Source organism: Rana temporaria, chromosome 2 (genome assembly GCF_905171775.1).
Source record: "Rana temporaria chromosome 2, aRanTem1.1, whole genome shotgun sequence".
Classification (NCBI taxonomy): Eukaryota; Metazoa; Chordata; class Amphibia; order Anura; family Ranidae; genus Rana; species Rana temporaria.
The window spans coordinates 518,905,316-518,917,656 of record NC_053490.1 but is presented as its reverse complement, the minus strand read 5'-3'; the positions used below and the strand labels follow the sequence as shown (position 1 = coordinate 518,917,656).

Below are 12,341 nucleotides of genomic sequence, written 5' to 3'. Positions count from 1 at the left end.
AGCTATACGTCGGCGCGTGCACCCGCTTCTGTGGAAGCGCTCCCATTGGCCAGCGGGAGAGACAATGAACAGGTGGGGGGGGGGCAGACTCGATGTCCGCCGGCCACTCGTGATCATCCCCCGCAGTGACAGAACGGGGATCTGCCTGTGTAAACAAGGCAGATCTCCGTTCTGACAGGGGAGATCACACAGATCCTGTCTTTCCGCTATGCAGGAAGATGGATCTGTGTGTTTCCCCAGTCACACCGTCCCCCATACAGTTAGAACACACAGTGAGGGAACACATTTAACCCCTTGATCGCCCCCTGTTAACCCCTTCCCTGCCAGTGTCATTAGTACAATGTCAGTGCATATTTTTAGCACTGATCACTTTAATAATGTCACTGGTTCCCAAAAAAGTGTAAAAAAATTCCGATATGTCTGCCGCGATTTCGCAGTCCTGCTAAAAAAAAAAAAAAAAATACTGATCGTCGCCATTACTAGTAAAAAAAATTAAATAAAAAAATAATAAAAATGCCATAAATAATAATAATAAAAAAAAAATCACTGATTGCTGCCATTACTAGTAAAAATAAAATAAAAATTATAATAAAAATGCCACAAATATTTCCCCTATTTTGCAGACGCTATAACTTTTGCGCAAGCCAATCAATATACACTTATTGTGATTTTTTTTAACCAAAATTATGATAGCAGAATACATATCGGCCTAAACTGATGAATAAATATATTTTTTTACTTTTTTTGTTAACCCCTTCCCAGCCAGTGTCATTAGTACAGGGAGTGCAGAATTATTAGGCAAATGAGTATTTTGACCACATCATCCTCTTTATGCATGTTGTCTTACTCCAAGCTGTATAGGCTCGAAAGCCTACTACCAATTAAGCATATTAGGTGATGTGCATCTCTGTAATGAGAAGGGGTGTGGTCTAATGACATCAACACCCTATATCAGGTGTGCATAATTATTAGGCAACTTCCTTTCCTTTGGCAAAATGGGTCAAAAGAAGGACTTGACAGGATATGATATCTTGCAGAGGGATGCAGCACTCTTAAAATTGCAAAGCTTCTGAAGCGTGATCATCGAACAATCAAGCGTTTCATTCAAAATAGTCAACAGGGTCGCAAGAAGCGTGTGGAAAAACCAAGGCGCAAAATAACTGCCCATGAACTGAGAAAAGTCAAGCGTGCAGCTGCCAAGATGCCACTTGCCACCAGTTTGGCCATATTTCAGAGCTGCAACATCACTGGAGTGCCCAAAAGCACAAGGTGTGCAATACTCAGAGACATGGCCAAGGTAAGAAAGGCTGAAAGACGACCACCACTGAACAAGACACACAAGCTGAAACGTCAAGACTGGGCCAAGAAATATCTCAAGACTGATTTTTCTAAGGTTTTATGGACTGATGAAATGAGAGTGAGTCTTGATGGGCCAGATGGATGGGCCCGTGGCTGGATTGGTAAAGGGCAGAGAGCTCCAGTCCGACTCAGACGCCAGCAAGGTGGTGGTGGAGTACTGGTTTGGGCTGGTATCATCAAAGATGAGCTTGTGGGGCCTTTTCGGGTTGAGGATGGAGTCAAGCTCAACTCCCAGTCCTACTGCCAGTTTCTGGAAGACACCTTCTTCAAGCAGTGGTACAGGAAAAAGTCACCATCCTTCAAGAAAAACATGATTTTCATGCAGGACAATGCTCCATCACACGCGTCCAAGTACTCCACAGCGTGGCTGGCAATAAAGGGTATAAAAGAAGAAAAACTAATGACATGGCCTCCTTGTTCACCTGATCTGAACCCCATTGAGAACCTGTGGTCCATCATCAAATGTGAGATTTACAAGGAGGGAAAACAGTACACCTCTCTGAACAGTGTCTGGGAGGCTGTGGTTGCTGCTGCACGAAATGTTGATGGTGAACAGATCAAAACACTGACAGAATCCATGGATGGCAGGCTTTTGAGTGTCCTTGCAAAGAAAGGTGGCTATATTGGTCACTGATTTGTTTTTGTTTTGTTTTTGAATGTCAGAAATGTGTATTTGTGAATGTTGAGATGTTATATTGGTTTCACTGGTAAAAATAAATCATTGAAATGGGTATATATTTTTTTTTTGATAAGTTGCCTAATAATTATGCACAGTAATAGTCACCTGCACACACAGATATCCCCCTAAAATAGCTAACACTAAAAACAAACTAAAAACTACTTCCAAAAATATTCAGCTTTGATATTAATGAGTTTTTTGGGTTCATTGAGAACATGGTTGTTGTTCAATAATAAAATTAATCCTCAAAAATACAACTTGCCTAATAATTATGCACTCCCTGTACAGTAATGGTGCATATTCTTTTAGCACTGATCACTTTAATAATGTCACTGGTCCCCAAAAAAGTATGAGTTGCGTGTCAGATTTGTCCACCGCAATATCGCAGTCCCGCTATAAGTCGCTAATCGCCGCCATTACTAAGTGAATTTTTTTTTTTATAAAAAATAAATGAAAAAATAAAATATCCCATAGTAGACACAATGGCCCGGATTCAGATAGGAGATACGACGGCGTATCTCCTGATACGCCGTCATATCTCTGAGTCCGGCCGGTCGTATCTATGCGCCTGATTCAGAGAATCAGTTACGCATTGATTTCCCTAAGATCCAACTGGTCTAAGTGTCTTACACCGTTGTATCTTAGGCTGCATATTTACGCTGGCCGCTAGGTGGCGCTTCCGTATATTTACGCGAGAAATATGCTAATGAGCTAGATACGCGATTCAGAAACGTCCGTCCGGCCAGCGCATTTTTTTACGTTGTTTACGTTTGGCTTTTTTCGGCGTATAGTTACCCCTGCTATATGAGGCGTATCCCATGTTAAGTATGGACGTCGTTCCCGCGTCGAGTTTTGAAAATTTTACATTGTTTGCGTAAGTCCTTCGCGAATAGGGCTGGATGTAATTTACGTTCACGTCGAAAGCAATGACGATTTGCGGCGGAATTTCGAGCATGCGCACTGGGATTTTTTCACGAACGGCGCATGCACCGTTCACAAAAAACGTAAAATACGCGGGGTCATGTTAAATTTAAATAAAACACGCCCACAACATCCCCATTTGAATTAGGCGGGCTTACGCCACCACACATACGCTACGCCGCCGTAACTTAGGGCGCAAGTTCTTTCTGCATACGGAACTTGCGCCCAAATTTACGGCGGCGTAACGTATCTGAGATACGTTACGCCCGCAGAAAGATGCGCTCTTCTTTCTGAATCCGGGCCTATAACTTTTGGGCAAACCAATCAATATACGCGGGATTATTTTTTTTACCAAAAATATGTAGCAGAATACATATCGGCCTAAATTTATGAAACAATTAGATTTTTTTTTTTTTTATTGAAAATGTTTTATAGCAAAATGTAAAATAGATATATATATTTTTTAAATTGTCTGTTTTTTTTAGTTTATAGCGCAAAAAATAAATACCATAGAGGTGATCAAATACCTCCAAAAGAAAACTCTATTTGTGGGGCAAAAAATATGTCAATTCTGGGTACAGTGTCGCACGCCTGCGCAATTCTCAGTTAAAGCGAATCAGTGCCGTATCGCAAAAAAATGCCTGGTCAGGAAGGGGGGTAAATCCTTCTGGGGCTGAATTGGTTAATGTTATGTCCTAAGTAATCCTTCTATAAAGGTCAGAGCCTGAAAATTTGGTGAGAACACTTATCTCTGGCAGAGAATGAGTAAGAAGGAGAAAAGATAAGATACTAATGGTAACCTTTGCAGTGGAGATATCAGTATCTCACTAACTCCAGAACCAAAGTTCAAACAGAAGGATACAAAATGGAATGGAAAGGCTACAGAACAAGAAAAAACACCACCATATATTTATAATATAATAATATATATAATAATAAAACTTAACCCTGTGGTTCTGAGCATGCATTAGGAATTATTCCAGTGTTAACTATAAATTATATAATGATTTTCCATCCTTTATAAGATTGTGCCTTTTATATATATATATATATATATATATATATATATAAAAAAAAATTTGTATTAACCACTTGCCACCTGCCTGATTACAAAATTAAGGCAGCAAAGTGGTTTCAATATCCTGACTGGACGTCATATGACGTCCTCAGGATATTGAGCTGCTACGCGCCCCCGGGGGCGCGCATCGCGGCGATCGTTGTTGCAGGGTGTCAGTCTGACACCCCGCAACACCGATCTAGTTAAAAAGAGTCTCTGGCGGAGACTCTTTACCACGTGATCAGCCGTGTCCAATCACGGCTGATCACGATGTAAACAGGAAAAGCCGGAAATCGGCTTTTCCTCACTCGCGTCTGTCAGACGCGAGTACAGGAGAGCCAGTCGGCTGCTACTCTGATGGGGGGGGGGGGGGGTTGTGCTGATCGATTATCAGCGCAGACCACCAGGGATGCCACTAGACCACCAGGGATGCCTGCCACAGGTATGCTACCCTAGACCACCAGGGATGACAATCAGAAATAATGGATGCCAATCAGTGCCCACATGGGCATCACTGATTGGCAGGCATTATTGTTTGGCACTGATTGGCATCCATTAGTACAACACACTACAGTACATTGGTTCCACCTATCAGTGCCCATCCATGCCGCTTACCAGTGCCCATCTATGCCGCCTATAAGTGTCCATCCATGCCGCCTATCCGTTCCCATCCGTGTCGCCTATCCGTTCCCATCCGTGTCGCCTATCAGTGCCCATCAGTGTCACCTCATCGGTGCCCATCAGTGCCGCCTTATCAGTGCCCGCAGTGCAGTACCATCAGTGCCCATCAGTGAAGGAGAAAACATACTTATTTACAATGTTTTGTAACTGAAACAAAAAAAAAAAAAAATTTCAAATTTTTCAGTCATTTTTTTACTTTTTTTGCAGAAAATAAAAATTCCAGAGGTGATCAAATACCACCAAAAGAAAGCTCTATTTTTGGGAAAAAAATTATAAAAATTTAGTTTGGGTACAGTGCAGCACGACCCATTCAAAGTGCAACAGCGCTGAAAATTGGTCTGGCCAAGAAGGTGTATAGAAGTGGTTAAATAGAAAGAGCTGTGGATTGGCCACTAGATGGCGATCTGTATTTGACTTAATTTAGTATCCAAGTTTTAACCACTTCAGCCCCGAACCATTTTGCAGCTAAAGGACCAGGCCACTTTTTGCGATTCGGCACTGCGTTGCTTTAACTGACAATTGTGTGGTCGTGCGATGTGGCTCCCAAACAAAATTGGCGTCCTTTTTTCCACACAAATAGAGCTTTCTTTTGGTGGTATTTGATCACCTCTGCGGTTTTTATTTTTTTTTGCGCTATAAACAAAAATAGAGCAACGATTTTGAAAAAAATACAATATTTTTTACTTTTTGTTATAATAAATATCCCCAAAAAATATATAAAAAAACATTTGTTTTCCTCATTTTAGGCCGATACGTATTCTTCTACCAATTTTTGGTAAAAAAATAAAAATCGCAATAAGCGTTTATTGATTGGTTTGCGCAAAAGTTATAGCGTTTACAAAATAGGGGAAAGATTTATGGCATTTTTATTTATTTTACTAGTAATGGCGACGATCTGCGATTTTTATTGTGACCGTGACATTGTGGCGGACACATCGGACACTTTTGACACGTTTTTGGGACCATTGTCATTTATACAGCAATTAGTGCTATAAATATGCACCGATTACTGTGTAAATGTGACTGGCAGAGGTGTTAACACTAGGGGGCGCTAAATGGGTTAATATGTTCCATAGGGAGTGATTCTAACTGTAGGGGGAGGGGACTCACAAGGGGAGGAGACCGATCTGTGTTCTTCTGTACTGGGAACACACATCGGTCTCCTCACCTCTGACAGGTCCACACTCCTGCCGTGATCGCGGGCAATCGCGGGTGCCCGGTGGACATCGCGGCCGCTGGGTCACCAGCGGTGCCGCGGGTGCGCGCTCCCCCCTAGAGGGCCGGTAAGAAAGGACGTTCACCCAGAGCGAGGGAGGGTTCCTGCCAGCGTAATTTTATTATGGCCCGGTATGGAAGGTGTTAACCACTTAAGGACCCCCTACCGACTATATACGTCGGCAGAATGGCACGGCTGGACACGGGCATGTACCTGTACGTTGCCTTTAAGAGCCCAGCCGTGGGTCGCAGGCGCGTACACGTGACCGGGTCCGAAGCTCCGTGACCGTGCCCGTGGGACCAGATCGCCGCCGGTGTCCCGCGATCGGTGACAGGAGCTGAAGAACAGGGAGAGGTAAGTGTAAACACACCTTCCCCGTTCTTCTCTGTGGCAGTGTCACTGATCGTCTGTTCCCTGAAATAGGGAACGACGATCAGTGATGTCACGCCTACAGCCACGCCCCCCTACAGTAAGAATCACTCCCTTAGAACACACTTAACCCCTTAGTGGTTAACTCCCTCATTGTAATTCTCACAGTAATCAGTGCATTTTTATAGCACTTTTCGCTGTGAAAATGACAATGGTCCCAAAAATGTGTCAAAAGTGTCCAATGTGTCCACCATAATGTCGCAGTCATGAAAAAAATCAGGGTCAGGAACACTTTTGTAAAAAGTCGCCATTGGTGTCAATGAAAGGAATAGTGGCCTATCCTTGGTACCAATGGGAGGAATAGTGACCCATCATTGGTATAAATGAAAGGAATAGCCCCCCCATCACATTGGTGTCAATGAAAGGAATAGGGGCCCATCATTGGTGTCAATGAAAAGAATAGTGGCCCATCATTGGTGTCAATGAAAGGAATAGTGGCCCAACATTGGTGTCAATGAAAGGAATAGTGGCCCAACATTGGTGTCAATGAAAGGAATAGGGGCCCATCATTGGTGTCAATGAAAGGAATAGTGGCCCAACATTGGTGTCAATGAAAGGAATAGGGGCCCATCATTGGTGTCAATGAAAGGAATAGTGGCCCAACATTGGTGTCAATGAAAGGAATAGTGGCCCAACATTGGTGTCAATGAAAAGAATAGTGGCCCAACATTGGTGTCAATGAAAAGAATAGTGGCCCAACATTGGTGTCAATGAAAGGAATAGTAGCCCAACATTGGTGTCAATGAAAGGAATAGTGGCCCATCATTGGTGTCAATGAAAGGAATAGTGGCCCAACATTGGTGTCAATGAAAATAATTGTGGCCCAACATTGGTGTCAATGAAAGGAATAGTGGCCCAACATTGGTGTCAATGAAAGGAATAGGGGCCCATCATTGGTGTCAATGAAAGGAATAGTGGCCCAACATTGGTGTCAATGAAAGGAATAGTGGCCCAACATTGGTGTCAATGAAAAGAATAGTGGCCCAACATTGGTGTCAATGAAAGGAATAGGGGCCCATCATTGGTGTCAATGAAAGGAATAGTGGCCCATCATTGGTGTCAATGAAAGGAATAGTGGCCCAACATTGGTGTCAATGAAAAGAATAGTGGCCCATCATTGGTGTCAATAAAAGGAATAGCCCCCCCCCATCATTGGTGTCAATGAAAGGAATAGTGGCCCAACATTGGTGTCAATGAAAGGAATAGTGGCCCAACATTGGTGTCAATAAAAGGAATAGTGGCCCATCATTGGTGTCAATGAAAGGAATAGTGGCCCAACATTGACCACAAAGAGGTTTGAATAAAACCCTGATCCTTGCTCCTCTGTGATCACCCCTTGGGACAGAAAGTGATCCAATCCTTTAAAGGACGCTCTTTTTAGAGGATCCTTGGAAAGCTTTGAGCTTCGGAACTGAGAAGATGGGATCTCTCGAAATTCCAGCTTGTACCCTAGGGATACTGTGGATACTACCCATCTGTCCTGGATTTCTGTCTGCCATGCCGCTGAAAACTAACGAAGCTGAGCGGGGGCGCCTCTTCATGCAGAGGCTTTGGGGTTTTTCTTGTTAGCCCTTGCACCCCACTGCTTCTTATTCTTCTGGGCCTGGTCTTCCTTAGCTTTTGTGGCTGGCTGAAAATGCCACTGGCTGGAAGTAGATTTACCAGGAGTCGGGGAGAGATAACATTTAAAACAGGGTCTCTTGTTTTTCTTCTTCTCTGGTAATAGAATGGTCTTCCCACTCGATATCTTTTGGATATATTTCTCCCAATCTTCCCTAATGAGGCGTTCGCCATGGAAGGGGAAACTAGCCAAAAGCTTTTTGCATGATGCCTCTGCAGACCAATGCTTTAGCCAAAGAATTCTGCGCATATGCACCAGCTGGAGTGTGAGACGCGATGCTTGCGGAATCTACTCTCTCATAGCGTCAATTGTAAAACATAAGGCTTTAGGCAAATTCTCCCACAATTTGATTTGTTCGGGAGGCAGCTCCTTCAGGCCTTGTTTTACCTGGTCCTTGAGGACCTGACACATTCCTACTGCTGCTACAGCAGGTTGGGCGACTGATAAAATAGTGAAAATTCGCGCCAAATACAAATAAACTAACTTAAACTACAAAAAGCTGCTCCTCATAGAACAATATAGATTGTGAAGTTGAAAATGGAAGGTAGAGGGCGCTCAACCACCCAAGGTGATTGTGATAAATAGATTACCACACAACATATGTGCAAAACTAATTAATTAATTACCAAATTGAATGTGAACAATGATTTCATAAAGATACAAGAGATATGATTCAATATATATATCAGAATTGTCCCCTGCAAACGTGCGTAAATGAGCAGATTCCTCTGCAATGACAATGAAGCAAAGTTCACTGTGCAGAAAAACAAAAAATAATAAGAAATCATTTGAGTCCCAATATCATGCACTGAAAGCCAGAACAAATCTTGAGATTGCTGTGATCTTCCTAGTGTAGAAAAGTAGAGAATACCACCACCATACTCTTCAGTTTATAATTATTCCACCCGAGGTGCTTTGAATATAAAATGCTCTTACCAGAGCCTATTGACTACTTTATTTAAAAAGATAGTCGCATAGGCCAGTGCAGGATTGTGCCTACACACACATGGATATGGATAAATTGAATCTTGGTTCCAGACGTTCCAGATAGGGAAGATATGCAAAGAAAAAAACCAGTAGGCGCAATAGCGTGATACCGTTTAATCTTAAAAACAATAAAAAACATGGACAGCCAAATGGCCTCTTACTTTAAAAGTGCCTACCCGGCACTGGGACTGCAGGCCTGTTACCGCCAATCCGCGGTTCAAATTGTGGGTTGGAAGGATCGGATACCACCGCCGTAGTTCCACCTTCTTCTCCTTCCTGTCAGCTCACCAGAGCGGGGGGGCGTCACGTGACCAGGACCGCCTCCGACGTACGTTTCGATTGACCGTCTTCAGGTTGGGCGACTGACCCAGCCAGAAGGAAGGAAGATTTCATTAAAGATTCCAGTTTCTTTTCCGAAGGGTCCTTGAACACCTGTACATTATCCAGGGCCGTCTTAATAGCATCATGGGCCCCTGGGCAAAGTAATGCTCTGGGGCCCCTGGAGACAGTGCAGGTAAACAGAAATCTAGGTAAGAGGTAGGGGATATCTAGGGTGAAGAGGGGTCAGAGTGCTGGGGGGACATCTGGGATGTAGAGGGGCAGCCCGGGCTCAAGGACAAGCTGCTTTGGGGAAAGGGCAGGGGCCCCCCATGCAGCTGGGGCCCCTGGGCAGTGCCCAGGTGTGCCCTCTCATTAAGACAGCCCTGACATTATCCACTGGACAAGTCAGGTTTTTATTTACACAAGAAATGGCTGCATCTACCGAAGGCAGGCTCCACTTCTTGGAAAACTCTTCCTCCATAGGATAAAGAATGTCAAACTTCTTTGGAGGTGAGAAACGCTTGGCTGGATGTAACCAGTCTGCGTTGATTAGCTTTTTTTTCTCAAGTGCCGACTGGACGTCTTTAGACGTCCTGTTGTTGTTGTTCCCCGTGCGCGCCGCTGGGGGCGCGCAGCGGGGAAACAACGTGCCCGGCGCATCGCTCGGGAGCCGATGCGAGTGCCTGGCGGCCGTGATGTCCGCCAGACACCCGCGATCGTCGGTAACACAGCAGGACGTGGAGCTCTGTGTGTAAACACAGAGCTCCACGTGCTGTCAGGGAGAGAGGAGACCGATCTGTGTCCCTTTACATAGGGACACAGCATCGGTCACCTCCCCCAGTCACCCCCCTCCCCCCACACAGCAAGAACACAATGAGGGAACACATTTAACCCCTTCCTCACCCCCTAGTGTTAACCCCTTCACTGCCAATCACATTTATACAGTAATTAGTGCATTTTTATAGCACTGATCGCTGTATAAATGTGAATGGTCCCAAAATTGTGTCAAAAGTGTCCGATGTGTCCGCCGCAATATCGCAGGCCTGACAAAAAAAGAAATCGCAAATCGCCTAATGAGGCGTTTGCCATGGAAGGGGAAACTAGCCAAAAGCTTTTTGCATGGTGCCTCTGCAGACCAATGCTTTAGCCAAAGAATTCTGCGCATATGCACCAGCTGGAGTGTGAGACGCGATGCTTGCGGAATCTAATCTCTCATAGCGTCAATTGTAAAACATAAGGCTTTAGGCAAATTCTCCCACAATTTGTAGGCGCTATAATTTTTGCGCAAACCAATCAATATACGCTTATTGCGATTTTTTTTTAACAAAAATATGTAGAAGAATACGTATCGGCCTAAACTTTTTTTTTTTTATTGGGATTTTATTATAACAAAAAGTAAAAAATATTGTGTTTTTTTTCCAAATTTTCTGTTTTTTTTATGTTTAAAGCGCAAAAAATAAAAATCGCAGAGGTGATCAAATACCAACAAAATAAAGCTCTATTTGTGGGGTAAAAATGATAAAAATATAATTTGGGTACCGTGTTGTATGACCGCGCAATTGTCATTCAAAATGCGTCAGCGCTGAAAGCTGAAAATTGGTCTGGGCACGAAGGGGGTTTAAGTGCCCAGTAATGAAGTGGTTAATAAAGGATGAACCTGGAAAAGAGCATGCACCCTGCAGGGATTTGAACGAGCCTAGGGAGGAGACGGGTGATTCAGTTAACTCCGAAGAGGGCAACCTGAATGCAGTACGCACTGTTTCAGCATAACATTGTACCCGTGACCTTAGCATTTGGGAAGCAAAAAGAGGTTCCTCTGAAATCCCTGATCCATCCGATTCCTCATCCCTGTCCTCTGTAGGTGTTACCTCATCCTTCTCCTCTTCAGATCTTTCTAAAAGAGGATCTAAAAACCACCAAAGGAGATCTGCTTTGCTTTTTGCACTTTTGCGAGGACTTTGCGATTAGCCTAGCGATCTTTCCTTCAAATTTTTCCATGGCTGCGATAAAATTGTCCTCAGTGACATATGAAGGCCCAGGTGCCACTGGAGAAATTGTTACTCCTGATAGTGGCAATGGCTCCTCCTGTTTAAGTATATAGACATATTACCAAGCAACAAGCCGAGGTACCAAAAAGCATATACTACTGTGCTCAGTTAGCAATCTACATAAAGTATGCAACTTAAAAACACAGTTTCATGCTATAGAGTGGGTGTCTCTCTTGGTAGTGCCAACCACATAGAGCTTACGTGCCCCTGCTGCTGCCGTGTCGCCAAGGGAAGAGCTGCTGGCCTCAACGATCCTCTTATGGCTCCTGTTTGAGCGCCATCCTTTTGATTCCACGTGCCTGCCTGCGTGCGTTCCTGTGCACGCTTGGATCCCCCTCCTTCACCTCCGCCCCCCGCCGATAAAGCGCACCCCCGTGCGCGCAAGACCTAGGGCAGTATGGCTTATCACGCTGTGCTGGGCACTTACCCAGCATTTGGAGGAGAGGAGTTGTGACCGTGTTTATGCAGAGCTCTGCTTGTCCTACGGATCTGACATTCTTACAGAGTGAGGTGAGTGAAACTCAGCACTTTACTCCCTCTGGTGGCCAAAAAAGAGAAAACACCCTCTCCTAATTGAAAAAGGTCCTTAAAACGGGAGTTCACCCAATTATGTTTTTTTTTTTATCTTTTCCCCTTAGATGGATGCTCGTTTTGTCTAGGGGAATCGGCTAGTTGTTTTAAAATATGAGCCGTACTTACCGTTTTCGAGATGCATCTTCTCCGTCGCTTCCGGGTATGGGTCTTCGGGAGCGGGCGTTCCTTCTTGATTGACAGTCTTCCGACAGGCTTCCGACGGTCGCATCCATCGCGTCACTAGTAGCCGAAAGAAGCCGAACGTCGGTGCGGCTCTATACTGCGCCTGCGCACCGACGTTCGGCTTCTTTCGGAAAATCGTGATGCGATGGATGCGACCGTCGGAAGCCTCTCGGAAGACTGTCAATCAAAATAGGAACGCCCAGTCCCGCAGCCCGTACCCGGAAGCGGCGGAGAAGATGCATCTCGTAAACGGTAAGTACGGCTCA

The 12,341-nt window shown here is 44.4% G+C and overlaps 1 protein-coding gene across 1 annotated transcript in view; it reads right to left on the bottom strand.

The window, feature by feature from the left end:
- GPR89B (G protein-coupled receptor 89B) overlaps positions 1-12,341 on the bottom strand; it is a 136,586-nt gene that overhangs the window by 43,241 nt on the left and 81,004 nt on the right. The gene's annotated exons all lie outside the window — the stretch shown is intronic.